We start from the raw sequence: 22,334 nt of genomic DNA, 5'->3' as shown, positions 1-22,334 counted from the left end.
GATATAGGATCCCGATCACCGAAACCATAAATATGACCTTGTGTTCATTTTAACGGGTGTTCCTTGTTATAAATTTTAACGACATGTAGCAAAAAGGGAAGTATTTACTTTTGCAACGTGGGTTTTATTATATGGTACAGACAGTTGAATATATATATATATGTTGGGAGAGATTTTGTCAAATTGTTGGGAAGATGTTTCTATTTGTCCGGGTGCCAATTTTTGTTACAATAAATGGACACTAAAATTGAAGTTTGACGTATGCATTGGTTATTATTTTTACGTTCACTAGCGTTCCATCTTGCTTTAGTATATATATATATATGTCGAGAGTGTTTCCGTTTTCGTGGCTAGACGACCACGAACACGGAAACCAATATTAAATCTCGACGATTAGATAAGCTGGGCAATATAAGATATGGTGGGGATTGGTGCTCGAAGATCCACGTTAAATTTTGAGTCAGCGCAAGAGGGCCAATTATCTCTGTGGTCATCGTTTTGGATTAAATGGTGATTTTACCACGGTAGTAATAAATAGGGGAATAGAGCAAAGAGAGAAAAGGGTTGTGGTTTCCTTTAACGTTTATACAGATGTGGCTCTATTTTTTTTTTGGCCAGTGCTGATGTGAAGTGGTCGTGTGACTTGCTGGTATAACAAAATCTATTTTACATTTTTGTTGAGCTTCCAAATTTATACCGTTATACTAAAAGGACGCGACCACGTCACAACATTCAATGGTAGCAGAGCGAACGAGTACCCCCCCCCCACTACTGTTTCGAGAGTTGCGTCTTGCTTTTGACTTGATATATATTTTTTTTGTAGGATTTTTGGTATATTTCCCCATTTTACGATGTCCCAATTAAAGGGTTATATGCAGTTAGATCCCTCCACGACACCTAAACGGGTTGATTACGTCAAAGTTCCTAAGATTCTGTTTAGTTCATCGGGGGAAGGGGATTCCAGTACTCCTGATAAGGATAATGATGTTCCTTTTAAGGTGTCTTCCTCGTTGTCCGATAAAATCATGTTACGTAATATGGACGCTGAAATTGATGCCTTATCAATTTGTACCGGTACTTCCTTGGAACAACTATTTACATTTATGCTTAACGTCCAATTAATAGTAAGTTTTCATATTTATCCAGATACCTTGGTGCTTCAAAATTGTTTACGTAAAACTGCTGGTAACTTAAAAATCTTTTGGCGTGAAGCTATAGCCGCTAAGGCGTCTTGGTTTGCACTTAAGTGTCAAGTGTGGAAAAATATGGCACCGGCCTCGTCAGTGGCGAATTTGATTAATTTAAAGATATGCCGCCGTCAAACACGATCTGAATCTATGTCCGCCTTTGTCTCTAACATAATTGATTGTGCCAATACTCTTAATCTGGTATGGGAAGAGGACGTCCTTGTGGCCGAAATTTTGCATAAGTTGCGCCCTCAGACTCGGGGTTTCCTATTGTTTCAGAATAAACCTAAAACTTTAGCTGAATTATTAAGTCTTGCTCAAGAAACTTCTTCTATGGAGCACGAATTTGACGTGGCTCCTGCAAATGATGATACTAAAGATGAAACTTCGATACAAAGGTTAACCGCGACGCCTTCTCCTAATGTGAATTTAACAGGCACCATTCAGAGGTCAAATAATGTAAGAAATGTGCAATGCCGCCGCTGTTTACGATGGGGGCATTTTCAAAAATTCTGTAGAGTTAGGTTACCGAATACCCCTCAACAGGGGCATAATATGTAAAGCTTATCTTGTATTGTTCGGAATCAAAATTGTAGTAAAGTTGGCAGATTAATAATTGTTGCGTGAAGATTTTCATTATTCTTTTCTATACTTTCTTGTTTCTTCTATTCTATTCTTTCTTCTTATTAATGCCTGGGTTATTTTTTTTTGTTTCATGTTTTTTACTTCGATGGAGATATGTTCCGCAATATATGCACGATTGCTGTAGGCTTGCCACCTGCTGACCTGCCACTACAGATTCTGCTTGGTTCGCATGCACCTGCTCTTCAATGGTTGCCACTGCCTGGAATTTTTTCGTCGCAGCCTGGATTGGACATTTTCGTCGTTTCGTCGATGGATACTATGAAACTGGAATTTGGATCTCTGTGACGGTGTAGACGGGCTCACACCGATGGATTTCTGGTATGTTTGGTACTGTATTTTTCTCCTGTAAGGATCCCAAGGATGTGTTCACTTAGTGAAGTTCGCTAGGTGTTTTTTCGAGTGTAATGTGCTTATCTCACAAATGTTTTTTTTGTACATCAACATGTGAGTGTTTACAGTGAAACGTTTTCAAGGATGTATAAATACCTTGTATAATTAATCTTCGTGGCAAGATTTCAGAAGATTCTCTTTCATGGAGTTCATTGTGCGGGATGCATTTTGACGTAGGCTCCTTAATATCCGAGAAATGGATTTTTTCGCCAAGATTGTGTGGAAATGGATTGGCTGCAAATATGGATTGGCTGTACTTTCTATGGTGAATGTATTCTCCTGAGTCCATTGTGCGGGATGCACTCTGATGTCATTGGAGAAGTGTGTTTTACAAAAGGAATCCGGACCCCAAGTGGATATGAGAACTGTATGGAATGAAACGGAATGCCTTTGTTGGATGGGAAGTTATGGTTGTACCCTGGCTAGAAGAGGATTCTGACATTAGGATGTTACTGAGCAGAAACTTTCTTTGGCAGGACAGCCTTTCTTTTTTTCAGGTTCCATCCGCAAAAGGTGTCAAGTATGATTGAGTGGTTATTTGCCTTGTTTGCATACCCAAATATTTCCATATTTTTTGAACTTTGAATCTCCAGTATTTAAAGAAAATTGGTATCCATCATAGGGATGGATTTGTATTTATATTAAAAGCGCTGGTTCGCTATTTTCATCTTTTCATTTCGGGAAAGGTATATTCTTGTCATGTTTTTATCATATATGTATGTATATATATTTGTATGTTTATTACTTGAGTGAGATTTCATATATCTTTGTGGGGCTTCTTTAATATCAATGAAGCTTTCGTGTTCATATTGTATTGGGATAAACGTTTACATATTTCATATATCGAATATTTGGGTGGGAATTACTATTGGGTTTGAAAACAAAAAAAAATGTCAAAATGTAAAAAAAACAAAAAAAAATAATAATAATATAAACAAAGGACAAAAACAGGAAAATTATGGGAAATGTGAAATATATTATCTGCTTACAAATTATATCTAGTCATGGTATTTATGGGCAACTTTTGATGTTAGTACTTTCACTCTTTATTCGTCATTGCGGTTATGCTTGTAAATTATTAGGATTGTTGCCTTGCCTTTTTTATGACTGTTTTGTAAGGTGCCTGTGTTGATTTTTCTCGATGTAGGGGGAGGTTGTGGTGTTTGCTTATATCTTATATATTTTAAAAGCTCCACCACATCCTCCTCGTTATTCTAACAAGGAGTTTTTGCGTCATTATGTTCTTGACGCTCGGCTCTGCACGTCGAGCAGAGTAAATTTGGCAACTCTGTTTCCCCTAGCGGAGAACTTTGTAACTAAAGGGGGGAAGCTTCGGCTGCGGGCGAAGTTTTCTCCCGAGAGAGAACAGAACGTTGCAGCTAAGGCATAGGTAGAGTAAGGAGCTTCCTTCTCCTTCTTTGGTCACGGGCGACGGTGATCAGGATCCGCATCGACACACAAATTTGACTGTGGCATTGGATTGAGGTCTCGGCATGGAATAACGGGGTATTGTAATTCAATTTATTTCAGTTTCTGTTAAAATTAAGTGACCGGTCATTTTTTGTTTAGTAATGATTTGCAGGAATAGTCTTTTTGGAATTATCCGTTTTGTAATTTAAAACTTAATGCATTTATTCCATGACTGACGTAATACAGTTAAAAACTCGCCACCGTGATTGTTGAGAAATTCGTCGATATAGGATCCCGATCACCGAAACCATAAATATGACCTTGTGTTCATTTTAACGGGTGTTCCTTGTTATAAATTTTAACGACATGTAGCAAAAAGGGAAGTATTTACTTTTGCAACGTGGGTTTTATTATATGGTACAGACAGTTGAATATATATATATATGTTGGGAGAGATTTTGTCAAATTGTTGGGAAGATGTTTCTATTTGTCCGGGTGCCAATTTTTGTTACAATAAATGGACACTAAAATTGAAGTTTGACGTATGCATTGGTTATTATTTTTACGTTCACTAGCGTTCCATCTTGCTTTAGTATATATATATATATGTCGAGAGTGTTTCCGTTTTCGTGGCTAGACGACCACGAACACGGAAACCAATATTAAATCTCGACGATTAGATAAGCTGGGCAATATAAGATATGGTGGGGATTGGTGCTCGAAGATCCACGTTAAATTTTGAGTCAGCGCAAGAGGGCCAATTATCTCTGTGGTCATCGTTTTGGATTAAATGGTGATTTTACCACGGTAGTAATAAATAGGGGAATAGAGCAAAGAGAGAAAAGGGTTGTGGTTTCCTTTAACGTTTATACAGATGTGGCTCTATTTTTTTTTTGGCCAGTGCTGATGTGAAGTGGTCGTGTGACTTGCTGGTATAACAAAATCTATTTTACATTTTTGTTGAGCTTCCAAATTTATACCGTTATACTAAAAGGACGCGACCACGTCACAATACTCAGACCTTCACCAAACATTGCAGGGATACATTGGATGTCAAGACACGTGGAAAAAACGTACAAAACAAGAGATTGGAGACATCAAGATTTTCCACGAATTTTTTAAGAATTTTCAAATTTTCAGATGGGAGGTTCCAGATAAGGTCAAAAACTACATACTCAGATCTTCACCAAACTATGCAGGGATACATTGAATGTCAAGACACGTGTAAAAAACGTACAAAACAAGAGATTGGAGACATCAAGATTTTGGACGAATTTTTTAAGAATTTTCAAATTTTCAGATAGGAGGTTCCAGATAAGGTCAAAAACTACATACTCAGATCTTCACCAAACTTTGCAGGGATACATTGGATGTCAAGACACGTGGAAAAAACGTACAAAACAAGAGATTGGAGACATCAAGATTTTGGACGAATTTTTGAGGAATTTTCAAATTTTCAGAAATGAGGTTCCAGATAAGGTCAAAAACTACATACTCAGATCTTCACCAAACTTTGCAGGGATACATTGGATGTCAAGACACGGGGAAAAGACGTACAAAACAAGAGATTGGGATCATCAAGATTTTGGACGGATTTTTTAGGAATTTTCAAATTTTCAGATGGGAGGTTCCAGATAAGGTCAAAAACTACATACTCGGATCTTCACCAAACTTTGCAGGGATACATTGGATGTCAAGACACGTGGAAAAAACGTACAAAACAAGAGATTGGAGACGTCAAGATTTTGGACGAATTTTTGAGGAATTTTCAAATTTTCAGAAATGAGGTTCCAGATAAGGTCAAAAACTACATACTCAGATCTTCACCAAACTTTGCAGGGATACATTGGATGTCAAGACACGGGGAAAAGACGTACAAAACAAGAGATTGGGATCATCAAGATTTTGGACGGATTTTTTAGGAATTTTCAAATTTTCAGATGGGAGGTTCCAGATAAGGTCAAAAACTACATACTCGGATCTTCACCAAACTTTGCAGTGATACATTGGATGTCAAGACACGTGGAAAAAACGTACAAAACAAGAGATTGGAGACGTCAAGATTTCGGACGAATTTTTTAAGAATTTTCAAATTTTGAGAAAGGATGTTCCAGATAAGGTCAAAAACGACATACTCAGATCTTCACCAAAATTTGCAGGGATACATTGGATGTCAAGACACTTGGGAAAAACGTACAAAACAAGAGATTGGAGACATCAAGATTTTGGACGAATTTTTTAAGAATTTTCAAATTTTCAGATAGGAGGTTCCAGATAAGGTCAAAAACTACATACTCAGATCTTCACCAAACTTTGCAGGGATACATTGGATGTCAAGACACGTGGAAAAAACGTACAAAACAAGAGATTGGGGTCATCAAGATTTTGGACGGATTTTTTAGGAATTTTCAAATTTTCAGATGGGAGGTTCCAGATAAGGTCAAAAACTACATATTTAGATCTTCACCAAACTTTGCAGGGATAGATTGGATGTCAAGACACGTGGAAAAAACGTACAAAACAAGAGATTGGAGACGTCAAGATTTTGGACGAATTTTTTAAGAATTTTCAATTTTTCAGAAAGGATGTTCCAGATAAGGTCAAAAACGACATACTCAGATCTTCACCAAACTTTGCAGGGATACATTGGATGTCAAGACACGTGGAAAAAACGTACAAAACAAGAGATTGGAGACATCAAGATTTTGGACGAATTTTTTAAGAATTTTCAAATTTTCAGATAGGAGGTTCCAGATAAGGTCAAAAACTACATACTCAGATCATCACCAAACTTTGCAGGGATACATTGGATGTCAAGACACGTGGACAAACGTACAAAACAAGAGATTGGATACATCAAGATTTTCGACGAATTTTTTAAGAATTTTCAAATTTTCAGATGGGAGGTTCCAGATAAGGTCAAAAACGACATACTCAGATCTTCACCAAACTTTGCATGGATACATTGGATGTCAAGACACGTGGAAAAAACGTACAAAACAAGAAATTGGAGACATCAAGATTTCTGACGAATTTTTTAAGAATTTTCAAATTTTCAGAAAGGAGGTTCCGTATAAGGTCAAAAACTACATACTCAGATCTTCACCAAACTTTGCAGGGATACATTGGATGTCAAGACACGTGGAAAAAACGTACAAAACAAGAGATTGGGGTCATCAAGATTTTGGACGGATTTTTTAGGAATTTTCAAATTTTCAGATGGGAGGTTCCAGATAAGGTCAAAAACTACATACTCAGATCTTCACCAAACGTTGCAGGGATACTTTGCATGTCAAGACACGTGGAAAACACGTACAAAACAAGAGATTGGAGACATCAAGATTTTCGACGAATTTTTTAAGAATTTTCAAATTTTCAGATAGGAGGTTCCAGATAAGGTCAAAAACTACATACTCAGATCTTCACCAAACTTTGCAGGGATACATTAGATGTCAAGACACGTGGAAAAAACGTACAAAACAAGAGATTGGAGACATCACGATTTTGGACGAATTTTTGAGGAATTTTCAAATTTTCAGAAATGAGGTTCCAGATAAGGTCAAAAACTACATACTCAGATCTTCACCAAACTTTGCAGGGATACATTGGATGTCAAGACACGTGGGAAAAACGTTCAAAACAAGAGATTGGAGACATCAAGATTTTGGACGAATTTTTTAACAATTTTCAAATTTTCAGATAGGAGGTTTCAGATAAGGTCAAAAACTACATACTCAGATCTTCACCAAACTTTGCAGGGATTCATTGGATGTCAAGACACGTGGAAAAAACGTACAAAACAAGAGATTGGAGACATCAAGATTTTGGACGAATTTTTTAAGAATTTTCAAATTTTCAGAAAGGATGTTCCAGATAAGGTCAAAAACGACATACTCAGATCTTCACCAAACTCTGCAGGGATACATTGGATGTCAAGACACGTGGAAAAAACATACAAAACAGGATTGGGGACATCAAGATTTTGGTCAAATTTTTTAAGAATTTTCAAATTTTCAGATAGGAAGTTCCATATAAGGTCAAAAACTACATACTCAGATATTCACCAAACTTTGCATGGATACATTGGATGTCAAGACACGTGGAAAAAACGAACAAAACAAGAGATTGGAGACATCAAGATTTTGAACGAATTTTTTAAGAATTTTCAAATTTTCAGAAAAGAGGTTCCATATATGGTCAAAAACTACATACTCAGATCTTCACCAAACTTTGCAGGGATACATTGAATGCCAAGACACGTGGAAAAAACGTACAAAACAAGAGATTGGGGTCATCAAGATTTTGGACGGATTTTTTAGGAATTTTCTAATTTTCAGATGGGAGGTTCCATATATGGTCAAAAACTACATACTCAGATCTTCACCAAACTTTGCAGGGATACATTGGATGTCAAGACACGTGGAAAAAACGTACAAAACAAGAGATTGGAGACATCAAGATTTTCGACGAATTTTTTAAGAATTTTCAAATTTTTAGATAGGAGGTTCCATATAAGGTCAAAAACTATATACTCAGATCTTCACCAAACTTTGCATGGATACATTGGATGTCAAGACACGTGGAAAAAACATACAAAACATAGGATTGGAGACATCAAGATTTTGGTCGAATTTTTTAAGAATTTTCAAATTTTCAGATGGGAGGTTCCAGATAAGGTCAAAAACTACATACTCAGATCTTCACCAAACTTTGCAGGGATACATTGGATGTCAAGACACGTGGAAAAAACGTACAAAACAAGAGATAGGAGACATCAAGATTTTGGAAGAATTTTTTAAGAATTTTCAAATTTTCAGAAAGGATGTTCCAGATAAGGTCAAAAACGACATACTCAGATCTTCACCAAACTTTGCATTGATACATTGGATATCAAGACACGTGGAAAAAACGTACAAAACAAGAGATTGGAGACATCAAGATTTTGGACGAATTTTTTAAGAATTTTCAAATTTTCAGATAGGAGGTTCCAGATAAGGTCAAAAACTACATACTCAGATCTTCACCAAACTTTGCAGGGATACATTGGATGTCAAGACACGTGGAAAAAACGTACAAAACAAGAGATTGGGGTCATCAAGATTTTGGACGGATTTTTTAGGAATTTTCAAATTTTCAGATGGGAGGTTCCAGATAAGGTCAAAAACTACATACTCAGATCTTCACCAAACATTGCAGGGATACATTGGATGTCAAGACACGTGGAAAAACGTACAAAACAAGAGATTGGAGACATCAAGATTTTGGACGAATTTTTTAAGAATTTTCAAATTTTCAGATAGGAGGTTCCAGATGAGGTCAAAAACTACATACTCAGATCTTCACCAAACTTTGCAGGAATACTTTGCATGTCAAGACACGTGGAAAAAACGTACAAAACAAGAGATCGGAGACATCAAGATTTTCGACGAATTTTTTAAGAATTTTCAAATTTTCAGATGGGAGGTTCCAGATAAGGTCAAAAACGACATACTCAGATCTTCACCAAACTTTGCATGGATACATTGGATGTCAAGACACGTGGAAAAAACATACAAAACATAGGATTGGTGACATCAAAATTTTGGACGAATTTTTTAAGAATTTTCAAATTTTCAGAAAGGAGGTTCCATATAAGGTCAAAAACTACATACTCAGATCTTCACCAAACTTTGCAGGGATACATTGGATGTCAAGACACGTGGAAAAAACGTACAAAACAAGAGATTGGAGACATCAAGATTTTGGACGAATTTTTTGAGAATTTTCAAATTTTCAGAAAGGAGGTTCCATATAAGGTCAAAAACTACATACTCAGATCTTCACCAAACTTTGCAGGGATACATTGGATGTCAAGACACGTGGAAAAAACGTACAAAACAAGAGATTGGAGACATCAAGATTTTGGACGAATTTTTTAAGAATTTTCAAATTTTCAGAAAGGATGTTCCAGATAAGGTCAAAAACGACATACTCAGATCTTCACCAAACTTTGCAGGGATACATTGGAGGTCGAGACACGTGGAAAAAACGTACAAAACAAGACATTGGAGTATTCAAGATTTTGGACGAATTTTTTAAGAATTTTCAAATTTTCAGATAGGAGGTTCCAGATAAGGTCAAAAACTACATACTCAGATCTTCACCAAACATTGCAGGAATACATTGGATGTCAAGACACGTGGAAAAAACGTACAAATCAAGAGATTGGAGACATCAAGATTCTCGACGAATTTTTGAAGAATTTTCAAATTTTCAGATAGGAGGTTCCAGATAAGGTCAAAAACTACATACTCAGATCTTCACCAAACGTTGCAGGGATACTTTGCATATCAAGACACGTTGAAAAAACGTACAAAACAAGAGATTGGAGACATCAAGATTTTCGATGAATTTTTTAAGAATTTTCAAATTTTCAGATGGGAGGTTCCAGATAAGGTCAAAAACGACATACTCAGATCTTCACCAAACTTTGCATGGATACATTGGATGTCAAGACACGTGGAAAACACGTACAAAACAAGAGATTGGAGACATCAAGATTTTGGACGAATTTTTTAAGAATTCTCAAATTTTCAGAAAGGAGGTTCCATATAAGGTCAAAAACTACATACTCAGATCTTCACCAAACTTTGCAGGGATACATTGGATGTCAAGACACGTGGAAAAAACGTACAAAACAAGAGATTGGGGTCATCAAGATTTTGGACGAATTTTTTAAGAATTTTCAAATTTTCAGATGGGAGGTTCCATATAAGGTCAAAAATTACATACTCAGATCTTCACCAAACTTTGCATGGATACATTGGATGTCAAGACACGTGGAAAAACATACAAAACATAGGATTGGGGACATCAAGATTTTGGTCGAATTTTTTAAGAATTTTCAAATTTTCAGATAGGAGGTTCCATGTAAGGTCAAAAACTACATACTCAGATCTTCACCAAACTTTGCAGGGATACATTGGATGTCAAGACACGTGGAAAAAACATACAAGACCTAGGATTGGGGACATCAAGATTTTGGTCAAATTTTTTAAGAATTTTCAAATTTTCAGAAAGGAGGTTCCATATAAGGTCAAAAACTACATACTCAGATCTTCACCAAACTTTGCAGGGATACATTGGATGTCAAGACACGTGGAAAAACGTAAAAAACAAGAGATTGGAGACATCAAGATTATGGACGAATTTTTTGAGAATTTTCAAATTTTCAGAAAGGAGGTTCCATATAAGGTCAAAAACTACATACTCAGATCTTCACCAAACTTTGCAGGGATACATTGGATGTCAAGACACGTGGAAAAAACGTACAAAACAAGAGATTGGAGACATCAAGATTTTGGACGAATTTTTTAAGAATTTTCAAATTTTCAGAAAGGAGGTTCCATATAAGGTCAAAAACTACATACTCAGATCTTCACCAAACTTTGCAGGGATACATTGGATGTCAAGACACGTGGAAAAAACGTAAAAAACAAGAGATTGGAGACATCAAGATTATGGACGAATTTTTTGAGAATTTTCAAATTTTCAGAAAGGAGGTTCCATATAAAGTCAAAAACTACATACTCAGATCTTCACCAAACTTTGCAGGGATACATTGGATGTCAAGACACGTGGAAAAAACGTACAAAACAAGAGATTAGAGACATCAAGATTTTCGACGAATTTTTTAAGAATTTTCAAATTTTCAGAAAGGATGTTCCAGATAAGGTCAAAAACGACATACTCAGATCTTCACCAAACTTTGCAGGGTTACATTGGAGGTCGAGACACGTGGAAAAAACGTACAAAACAAGAGATTGGAGACATCAAGATTTTGGATGAATTTTTGAAGAATTTTCAAATTTTCAGATAGGAGGTTCCAGATAAGGTCAAAAACTACATACTCAGATCTCCACCAAACATTGCATAGATACATTGGATGTCAAGACACGTGGAAAAAACGTACAAAACAAGAGATTGGAGACATCAAGATTTTCGACGAATTTTTGAAGAATTTTCAAATTTTCAGATAGGAGGTTCCAGATAAGGTCAAAAACTACATACTCAGATCTTCACCAAACGTTGCAGGGATACTTTGCATGTCAAGACACGTGGAAAAAACGTACAAAACAAGAGATTGGAGACATCAAGATTTTCGACGAATTTTTTAAGAATTTTCAAATTTTCAGAAAGGAGGTTCCATATAAGGTCAAAAACTACATACTCAGATCTTCACCAAACTTTGCAGGGATACATTGGATGTCAAGACACGTGGAAAAAACGTACAAAACAAGAGATTGGGGTCATCAAGATTTTGGACGAATTTTTTTAAGAATTTTCAAATTTTCAGATGGGAGGTTCCATATAAGGTCAAAAATGACATACTCAGATCTTCACCAAACTTTGCATGGATACATTGGATGTCAAGACACGTGGAAAAAACATACAAAACATAGGATTGGGGACATCAAGATTTTGGTCGAATTTTTTAAGAATTTTCAAATTTTCAGATAGGAGGTTCAATATAAGGTCAAAAACTACATACTCAGATCTTCACCAAACTTTGCAGGGATACATTGGATGTCAAGACACGTGGAAAAACATACAAGACCTAGGATTGGGGACATCAAGGTTTTGGTCAAATTTTTTAAGAATTTTCAAATTTTCAGGTTCCATATAAGGTCAAAAACTACATACTCAGATATTCACCAAACTTTGCAGGGATACATTGGATGTCAAGACACGTGGAAAAAACGTACAAAACAAGAGATTGGAAACATCAAGATTTTGGACGAATTTTTTAAGAATTTTCAAATTTTCAGAAAGGAGGTTCCATATAAGGTCAAAAACTACATACTCAGATCTTCACCAAACTTTGCAGGGATACATTGGATGTCAAGACACGTGGAAAAAACGTACAAAACAAGAGATTGGAGACATCAAGATTTTGGACGAATTTTTTAAGAATTTTCAAATTTTCAGAAAGGAGGTTCCATATAAGGTCAAAAACTACATACTCAGATCTTCACCAAACTTTGCAGGGATACATTGGATGTCAAGACACGTGGAAAAAACGTAAAAAACAAGAGATTGAAGACATCAAGATTATGGACGAATTTTTTGAGAATTTTCAAATTTTCGGAAAGGAGGTTCCATATAAGGTCAAAAACTACATACTCAGATCTTCACCAAACTTTGCAGAGATACATTGGATGTCAAGACACGTTGAAAAAACGTACAAAACAAGAGATTAGAGACATCAAGATTTTGGACGAATTTTTGAAGAATTTTCAAATTTTCAGATAGGAGGTTCCAGATAAGGTCAAAAACTACATACTCAGATCTCCACCAAACATTGCAGGGATACATTGGATGTCAAGACACGTGGAAAAAACGTAAAAAACAAGAGATTGGAGACATCAAGATTATGGACGAATTTTTTGAGAATTTTCAAATTTTCGGAAAGGAGGTTCCATATAAGGTCAAAAACTACATACTCAGATCTTCACCAAACTTTGCAGAGATACATTGGATGTCAAGACACGTGGAAAAAACGTACAAAACAAGAGATTAGAGACATCAAGATTTTGGACGAATTTTTGAAGAATTTTCAAATTTTCAGATAGGAGGTTCCAGATAAGGTCAAAAACTACATACTCAGATCTCCACCAAACATTGCAGGGATACATTGGATGTCAAGACACGTGGAAAAAACGTACAAAACAAGAGATTGGAGACATCAAGATTTTCGACGAATTTTTGAAGAATTTTCAAATTTTCAGATAGGAGGTTCCAGATAAGGTCAAAAACTACATACTCAGATCTTCACCAAACGTTGCAGGGATACTTTGCATGTCAAGACACGTGGAAAAAATGTACAAAACAAGAGATTGGAGACATCAAGATTTTCGACGAATTTTTTAAGAATTTTCAAATTTTCAGATGGGAGGTTCCAGATAAGGTCAAAAACGACATACTCAGATCTTCACCAAACTTTGCAGGGATACATTGGATGTCAAGACACGTAAAAAAAACATACAAGACCTAGGATTGGGGACATCAAGATTTTGGTCAAATTTTTTAAGAATTTTCAAATTTTCAGGTTCCATATCAGGTCAAAGACTACATACTCAGATCTTCACCAAACTTTGCAGGGATACATTGGATGTCAAGACACGTGGAAAAAACGTACAAAACAAGAGATTGGAGACATCAAGATTTTGGACGAATTTTTTAAGAATTTTCAAATTTTCAGATAGGAGGTTCCATATAAGGTCAAAAACTACATACTCAGATCTTCACCAAACATTGCAGGGATACATTGGAAGTCAAGACACGTGGAAAAAACGTACAAAACAAGAGATTGGAGACATCAATATTTTGGACGAATTTTTTATAAATTTTCAAATTTTCAGATAGGAGGTTCCAGATAAGGTCTAAAACTACATACTCAGATCTTCACCAAACTTTACAGGGATACATTGGATGTCAAGACACGTGGAAAAAACATACAAAACATAGGATTGGGGATATCAAGATTTTGGTCAAATTTTTTAAGAATTTTCAAATTTTCAGATAGGAGGTTCCATATAAGGTCAAAAACTACATACTCAGATCTTCACCAAACATTGCAGGGATACATTGGATGTCAAGACACGTGGAAAAAACGTACAAAACAAGAGATTGGAGACATCAAGATTTTGGACGAATTTTTTAAGAATTTTCAAATTTTCAGATAGGAGGGTCCAGATAAGGTCAAAAACTACATACTCAGATCTTCACCAAACGTTGCAGGGATACTTTGCATGTCAAGACACGTGGAACAAACGTACAAAACAAGAGATTGAATACATCAAGATTTTCGACGAATTTTTTAAGAATTTTCAAATTTTCAGATGGGAGGTTCCAGATAAGGTCAAAAACGACATACTCAGATCTTCACCAAACTTTGCATGGATACATTGGATGTCAAGACACGTGGAAAAAACGTACAAAACAAGAAATTGGAGACATCAAGATTTCTGACGAATTTTTTAAGAATTTTCAAATTTTCAGAAAGGAGGTTCCGTATAAGGTCAAAAACTACATACTCAGATCTTCACCAAACTTTCCAGGGATACATTGGATGTCAAGACACGTGGAAAAAACGTACAAAACAAGAGATTGGGGTCATCAAGATTTTGGACGGATTTTTTAGGAATTTTCAAATTTTCAGATGGGAGGTTCCAGATAAGGTCAAAAACTACATACTCAGATCTTCACCAAACGTTGCAGGGATACTTTGCATGTCAAGACACGTGGAAAATACGTACAAAACAAGAGATTGGAGACATCAAGATTTTCGACGAATTTTTTAAGAATTTTCAAATTTTCAGATGGGAGGTTCCAGATAAGGTCAAAAACGACATACTCAGATCTTCACCAAACTTTGCATGGATACATTGGATGTCAAGACACGTGGGAAAAACGTACAAAACAAGAAATTGGAGACATCAAGATTTTGGACGAATTTTTTAAGAATTTTCAAATCTTCAGAAAGGAGGTTCCGTATAAGGTCAAAAACCACATAATCAGATCTTCACCAAACTTTGCAGGGATACATTGGATGTCAAGACACGTGGAAAAAACGTACAAAACAAGAGATTGGGGTCATCAAGATTTTGGACGGATTTTTTAGGAATTTTCAAATTTTCAGATGGGAGGTTCCAGATAAGATCAAAAACTACATACTCAGATCTTCACCAAACTTTGCAGGGATACATTGGATGTCAAGACACGTGGAAAAAACGTACAAAACATGAGATTGGAGACATCAAGATTTTGAACGAATTTTTTAAGAATTTTCAAATTTTCAGATAGAAGGTTCCATATAAGGTCAAAAACTACATACTCAGATCTTCACCAAACATTGCAGGGATACATTGGATGTCAAGACACGTGGAAAAAATGTACAAAACAAGAGATTGGAGACATCAAGATTTTCGACGGATTTTTTAAGAATTTTCAAATTTTCAGATAGGAGGTTCCATATAAGGTCAAAAACTACATACTCAGATCTTCACCAAACTTAGCAGGGATACATTGGATGTCAAGACACGTGGAAAAAACATACAAGACATAGGATTGGGGACATCAAGATTTGGTCAAATTTTTTAAGAATTCTCAAATTTTCAGATAGGAGGTTCCATATAAGGTCAAAAACTACATACTCAGATCTTCACCAAACTTTGCAGGGATACATTGGATGTCAAGACACGTGGAAAAAACGTACAAAACAAGAGATTGGAGACATCAAGATTTTGGACGAATTTTTGAGGAATTTTCAAATTTTCAGAAATGAGGTGCCAGATAAGGTCAAAAACTACATACTCAGATCTTCACCAAACTTTGCAGGGATACATTGGATGTCAAGACACGTGGGAAAAACGTACAAAACAAGAGATTGGAGACATCAAGATTTTGGACGAATTTCTTAACAATTTTCAAATTTTCAGATAGGAGGTTCCAGATAAGGTCAAAAACTACATACTCAGATCTTCACCAAACTTTGCAGGGATACATTGGATGTCAAGACACGTGGAAAAAACGTACAAAACAAGAGATTGGAGACATCAAGATTTTGGACGAATTTTTGAGGAATTTTCAAATTTTCAGAAATGAGGTGCCAGATAAAGTCAAAAACTACATACTCAGATCTTCACCAAACTTTGCAGGGATACATTGGATGTCAAGACACGTGGAAAAAACGTACAAAACAAGAGATTGGAGACATCAAGATTTTGGACGATTTTTTTATGAATTTTCAAATTTTCAGATAGGAGGTTCCAGATGAGGTCAAAAACTACATACTCAGATCTTCACCAAACTTTGCAGGAATACTTTGCATGTCAAGACACGTGGAAAAAACGTACAAAACAAGAGATCGGAGACATCAAGATTTTCGACGAATTTTTTAAGAATTTTCAAATTTTCAGATAGGATGTTCCAGATAAGGTCAAAAACGACATACTCAGATCTTCACCAAACTTTGCAGGGATACATTGGATGTCAAGACACGTGGAAAAAACGTACAAAACAAGAGATTGGAGACATCAAGATTTTGGACGAATTTTTTAAGAATTTTCAAATTTTCAGAAAGGATGTTCCAGATAAGGTCAAAAACGACATACTCAGATCTTCACAAAACTTTGCAGGGATACATTGAAGGTCGAGACACGTGGAAAAAACGTACAAAACAAGAGATTGGAGACAACAAGATTTTGGACGAATTTTTTAAAAATTTCAAATTTTCAGATAGGAGGTTCCAGATAAGGTCAAAAACTACATACTCAGATCTTCACCACACTTTGCAGGGATACATTGGATGTCAAGACAAGTGGAAAAAACATACAAAACATAGGATTGGGGATATCAAGATTTTGGTCAAATTTTTTAAGAATTTTCAAATTTTCAGATAGGAGGTTCCATATAAGGTCAAAAACTACATACTCAGATCTTCACCAAACGTTGCAGGGATACATTGGATGTCAAGACACGTGGAAAAAACGTACAAAACAAGAGATTGGAGACATCAAGATTTTCGACGAATTTTTTAAGAATTTTCAAATTTTCAGATGGGAGGTTCCAGATAAGGTCAAAAACGACATACTCAGATCTTCACCAAACTTTGCAGGGATACATTGGATGTCAAGACACGTGGAAAAAACGTACAAAACAAGAGATTGGGTCATCAAGATTTTGGACGGATTTTTTAGGAATTTTCAAATTTTCAGATGGGAGGTTCCAGATAAGGTCAAAAACTACATACTCAGATCTTCACCAAACTTTGCAGGGATACATTGGATGTCAAGACACGTGGAAAAACCATACAAGACCTAGGATTGTGGACATCAAGATTTTGGTCAAATTTTTAAGAATTTTCAAATTTTCAGGTTCCATATAAGGTCAAAAACTACATACTCAGATCTTCACCAAACTTTGCAGGAGTACATTGGATGTTAAGACACGTGGAAAAAACGTACAAAACAAGAGATTGGAGACATCAAGATTTTGGACGAATTTTTTAAGAATTTTCAAATTTTCAGAAATGCGGTTCCAGATAAGGTCAAAAACTACATACTCAGATCTTCACCAAACTTTGCAGGGATACATTGGATGTCAAGACACGTGGAAAAAACGTACAAAACAAGGGATTGGGGTCATCAAAATTTTGGGCGGATTTTTTAGGAATTTTCAAATTTTCAGATGGGAGGTTCCAGATAAGGTCAAAAACTACATACTCAGATCTTCACCAAACTTTGCAGGGATACATTGGATGTCAAGACACGTGGAAAAAACGTACAAAACAAGAGATTGGGGTCATCAAGATTTTGGACGGATTTTTTAAGAATTTTCAAATTTTCAGATGGGAGGTTCCAGATAAGGTCAAAAACGACATACTCAGATCTTCACCAAACTTTGCAGGGATACATTGGATGTCAAGACACGTGGAAAAAACGTACAAAACAAGAGATTGGGGTCATCAAGATTTTGGACGGATTTTTTAGGAATTTTCAAATTTTCAGATGGGAGGTTCCAGATAAGGTCAAAAACTACATACTCAGATCTTCACCAAACTTTGCAGGGATACATTGGATGTCAAGACACGTGGAAAAACCATACAAGACCTAGGATTGTGGACATCAAGATTTTGGTCAAATTTTTAAGAATTTTCAAATTTTCAGGTTCCATATAAGGTCAAAAACTACATACTCAGATCTTCACCAAACTTTGCAGGAGTACATTGGATGTTAAGACACGTGGAAAAAACGTACAAAACAAGAGATTGGAGACATCAAGATTTTGGACGAATTTTTTAAGAATTTTCAAATTTTCAGAAATGCGGTTCCAGATAAGGTCAAAAACTACATACTCAGATCTTCACCAAACTTTGCAGGGATACATTGGATGTCAAGACACGTGGAAAAAACGTACAAAACAAGGGATTGGGGTCATCAAAATTTTGGGCGGATTTTTTAGGAATTTTCAAATTTTCAGATGGGAGGTTCCAGATAAGGTCAAAAACTACATACTCAGATCTTCACCAAACTTTGCAGGGATACATTGGATGTCAAGACACGTGGAAAAAACGTACAAAACAAGAGATTGGGGTCATCTAGATTTTGGACGGATTTTTTAAGAATTTTCAAATTTTCAGATGGGAGGTTCCAGATAAGGTCAAAAACGACATACTCAGATCTTCACCAAACTTTGCAGGAATACATTGGATGTCAAGACATGTGGAAAAAACATACAAAACATAAGATTCGGGACATCAAGATTTTGGTCGAATTTTTTAAGAATTTTCAAATTTTCAGATAGGAGGTTCCATATAAAGTAAAAAACTACATACTCAGATCTTCACCGAACTTTGCAGGGATACATTGGATGTCAAGACACGTGGAAAAATCATACAAAACATAGGATTGGGGACATCAAGATTTTGGTCAAATTTTTTAAGAATTTTCAAATTTTCAGATAGGAGGTTCCAGATAAGGTCAAAAACGACATACTCAGAACTTCACCAAACTTTGCATGGATACATTGGATGTCAAGACACGAGGAAAAAACGTACAAAACAGAAGATTGGAGACATCAAGATTTTGAACGAATTTTTTAAGAATTTTCAAATTTTCAGATAGGAGGTTCCATTAAGGTCAAAAACTACATACTCAGATCTTCACCAAACTTTGCAGGGATACATTGGATGTCAAGACACGTGGGGAAAACATACAAACCAAGAGATTGGAGACATCAAGATTTTGGACGAAATTTTTAAGAATTTTCAAATTTTCAGATAGGAGGTTCCATATAAGGTCAAAAACTACATACTCAGATCTTCACCAAACTTTGCAGGGATACATTGGATGTCAAGACACGTGGAAAAAACGTACAAAACAAGAGATTGGAGACATCAAGATTTTGGACGAATTTTTTAAGAATTTTCAAATTTTCAGAAAGGATGTTCCAGATAAGGTCAAAAACTACATACTCAGATCTTCACCAAACTTTGCAGGGATACATTGGATGTCAAGACACGTGGAAAAAACATACAAAACATAGGATTGGGGACATCAAGATTTTGGTCGAATTTTTTAAGAATTTTCAAATTTTCAGATAGGAGGTTCCATATAAGGTCAAAAACTACATACTCAGATCTTCGCCAAACATTGCAGGGATACATTGGATGTCAAGACACGTGGAAAAACGTACAAAACAAGAGATTGGAGACATCAAGATTTCGGACGAATTTTTTAAGAATTTTCAAATTTTCAGATAGGAGGTTCCAGATAAGATCAAAAACTACATACTCAGATTTTCACCAAACTTTACAGGGATACATTGCATGTCAAGACACGTGGGAAAAACATACAAAACTTAGGATTGGGGACATCAAGATTTTGGTAAAATTTTTTAAGAATTTTCAAATTTTCAGATAGGAGGTTCCATATAAGGTCAAAAACTACATACTCAGATCTTCACCAAACATTGCAGGGATACATTGGATGTCAAGACACGTGGAAAAAACGTACAAAACAAGCGATTGGAGACATCAAGATTTTCGACGAATTTTTTAAGAATTTTCAAATTTTCAGATGGAGGTTCCAGATAAGGTCAAAAACGACATACTCAGATCTTCACCAAACTTTGCAGGGATACATTGGATGTCAAGACACGTGGAAAAAACATACAAAACATAGGATTGGGGACATCAAGATTTTGGTCAAATTTTTTAAGAATTTTCAAATTTTCAGATAGGAGGTTCCATATAAGGTCAAAAACTACATACTCAGATCTTCACCAAACATTGCAGGGATACATTGGATGTCAAGACACGTGGAAAAAACGTACAAAACAAGAGATTGGAGACATCAAGATTTCGGACGAATTTTTGAAGAATTTTCAAATTTTCAGATAGGAGGTTCCAGATAAGGTCAAAAACTACATACTCAGATCTTCACCAAACTTTGCAGGGACACATTGGATGTCAAGACACGTGGAAAAAACGTACAAAACAAGAGATTGGAGACATCAAGATTTTGGACGAATTTTTGAGGAATTTTCAAATTTTCAGAAATGAGGTTCCAGATAAAGTCAAAAACTACATACTCAGATCTTCACCAAACTTTGCAGGGATACATTGGTTGTCAAGACACGTGGGGAAAACATACAAACCAAGAGATTGGAGACATCAAGATTTTGGACGAATTTTTTAAGAATTTTCAAATTTTCAGATAGGAGGTTCCATATAAGGTCAAAAACTACATACTCAGATCTTCACCAAACTTTGCAGGGATACATTGGATGTCAAGACACATGGGAAAAACGTACAAAACAAGAGATTGGAGACATCAAGATTTTGGACGAATTTTTTAAGAATTTTCAAATTTTCAGAAAGGATGTTCCAGATAAGGTCAAAAACTACATACTCAGATCTTCACCAAACTTTGCAGGGATACATTGGATGTCAAGACACGTGGAAAAAACATACAAAACATAGGATTGGGGACATCAAGATTTTGGTCAAATTTTTTAAGAATTTTCAAATTTTCAGATAGGAGGTTCCATATAACGTCAAAAACTACATACTCAGATCTTCACCAAACATTGCAGGGATACATTGGATGTCAAGACACGTGGAAAAACGTACAAAACAAGAGATTGGAGACATCAAGATTTCGGACGAATTTTTTAAGAATTTTCAAATTTTCAGATAGGAGGTTCCAGATAAGGTCAAAAACTACATACTCAGATCTTCACTAAACTTTGCAGGGATACATTGGATGTCAAGACACGTGGGAAAACATACAAAACATAGGATTGGGGACATCAAGATTTTGGTCAAATTTTTTAAGAATTTTCAAATTTTCAGATAGGAGGTTCCATATAAGTTCAAAAACTACATACTCAGATCTTCACCAAACATTGCAGGGATACATTGGATGTCAAGACACGTGGAAAAAACGTACAAAACAAGCGATTGGAGACATCAAGATTTTCGACGAATTTTTTAAGAATTTTCAAATTTTCAGATAGGAGGTTCCATATAAGGTCAAAAACTACATACTCAGATCTTCACCAAACTTTGCAGGGATACATTGGATGTCAAGACACGTGGAAAAAACGTACAAAACAAGAGATTGGAGACATCAAGATTTTGGACGAATTTTTTAAGAATTTTCAAATTTTCAGAAAGGATGTTCCAGATAAGGTCAAGAACGACATACTCAGATCTTCACCAAACTTTGCAGGGATACATTGGATGTCAAGACACGTGGAAAAAACATACAAAGCATAGGATTGGGGACATCAAGATTTTGGTCAAATTTTTTAAGAATTTTCAAATTTTCAGATAGGAGGTTCCATATAAGGTCAAAAACTACATACTCAGATCATCGCCAAACATTGCAGGGATACATTGGATGTCAAGACACGTGGAAAAAACGTACAAAACAAAAGATTGGAGACATCAAGATTTTGGACGAATTTTTTAAGAATTTTCAAATTTTCAGATAGGAGGGTCCAGATAAGGTCAAAAACTACATACTCAGATCTTCACCAAACGTTGCAGGGATACTTTGCATGTCAAGACACGTGGAACAAACGTACAAAACAAGAGATTGGATACATCAAGATTTTCGACGAATTTTTTAAGAATTTTCAAATTTTCAGATGGGA

This window comes from Lepisma saccharinum, chromosome 30 (assembly GCF_977018435.1).
Source record: "Lepisma saccharinum chromosome 30, izLepSacc3.1, whole genome shotgun sequence".
In the NCBI taxonomy this organism is placed as follows: Eukaryota; Metazoa; Arthropoda; class Insecta; order Zygentoma; family Lepismatidae; genus Lepisma; species Lepisma saccharinum.
Note: the sequence above shows the minus strand (reverse complement) of the source record.